The sequence below is a fragment of the Chrysochloris asiatica genome, unplaced genomic scaffold (assembly GCF_000296735.1).
Source record: "Chrysochloris asiatica unplaced genomic scaffold, ChrAsi1.0 scaffold00157, whole genome shotgun sequence".
NCBI classification, from domain to species: Eukaryota; Metazoa; Chordata; class Mammalia; order Afrosoricida; family Chrysochloridae; genus Chrysochloris; species Chrysochloris asiatica.
In genome coordinates, this window is record NW_006408675.1 from 1,960,116 (window position 1) to 1,961,794 (window position 1,679).

Sequence of the window (1,679 nt, forward strand, 5' to 3'; positions counted from 1 at the left end):
AATAATCAGAGGAATGTATGTTGATGTTTTATTATATGTTCTGATTGACTTCAGATAGATGCAATCAGGAGATAGGCTTCCTTTTTTCACTTTTTAAAATTACTCAACTCAGAGTAACTGTACCAGGTATTGGCTGTCTATCTTGTGTACAGATGCTGGTATTGGCTCTTGCCTGGATGGTGGGATTTTATAGGGTGTGATTGTAGCTTGACTACATGACTGCAATTGCTGTCTCTTCTTGGGTAATGTAGGGAGAGAAAGAGCCCACTGAAGGTAAAACGGGGACCAAAAAACAAAACAGCAACATAAAAACAAAACAAAACAAAACAAAAAACAACACCCAGATTGGCTACTATAGTCTACAATCATAGAAAAGAGAGAAAAAAAATTCTGTAGCAAAATATGAGTATAACTTTAATGTCTCTTTCTGCTTCTTGCCTTCAAGGTAGCCTGAAAAATTTCAAGATGTCACTGTTGGTCCTTATGATGTAACTCAGGATTTAATTTTTGGCCTGTTTCCTTTTTAGTATGTCTCTCTCCCACTCCACAACTCTGTTCAGGCCTTTTTCCTGGAAAAACCGATCCTGGCCAGCTGCAGCCATTTTAGGCAGCTGCTGGTTTTAAGCAGTGCTTACATTCTGCTGAACAGATCTGTGTGCATGCATAGTAGAACCCTTTAGGGACTCAGGGGTGTCCACTTTCTCAGGCACCACTTTTAGTCACCAAAGTAGAGATGGGCAAACAGCAAGAGACCAATGAACAGAGAGAAAAAAACACAGTGTTCACACCTTTATCTCCAAGGATGGGTCAAGCATCTGCGTGTGGGAGCACTGCATTGATCCTTCACCAGCTCCATCAACCCCAAGATGGCTGCTCTGGGAGTGGCTGGGATGGGCAGATCAGAAAAAGCAAGTTTTCTTGCTTCTGCTACAAATTCCACTGGCTGTAAGCTTTCAAACTTTCTAAATATTCCTTTATATGTAGTTCAGAGTTCTGGGACTGTCCCCTGAACATGCTTCATCCAGTTTTCTGTGTTATTGCTTGTAAACATCTACACTGCACTTCTCCCCAATTGACCATTAAGCCCAGACTCCGAGTTCCTCAGGTTAGGAGGTACTCAATATATAACTGGGGTTAAGCTGCCTCCTCAAAATAGAGTTGACTGTGATAACATGAATGGAATAAAGTCTTTGGGACCTTCATTTACTGATGGGACATGATTAAAATAGAAGATAGGTGGCTGTAAACATCCATTAATAATTAGAATATGGAATGTACGAAGTATAAATGAAGGAAAATGGGAAAATTTCCAAAATGAAATGGAACACATAAACATTGATATCCTAGACATTAGTGAGCTGAAGTGAACTGGCATTGGCCATTTTGAGTTGACGTACATATGATTTACTAACGGTGTCATACTCACCACCAAAAACAACATATCTAAACGTGTCTTGAAGTACAATGATATGGATGATAGGATATTATCCATATATCTACAAGGAAGGACAGTTATGCCACTATTATTAAAACTTATGCACCAACCACTAAAGCCAGTGATAATTAAATTGAAGAATTCTACCAGCTTCCACTGATGAAGATCAAAGAACACAGCCTTCAGTATGGGTTGCATCTCAATGTCAGAAAAACAAAAGTCCTCACCACTGGACCAATAAACT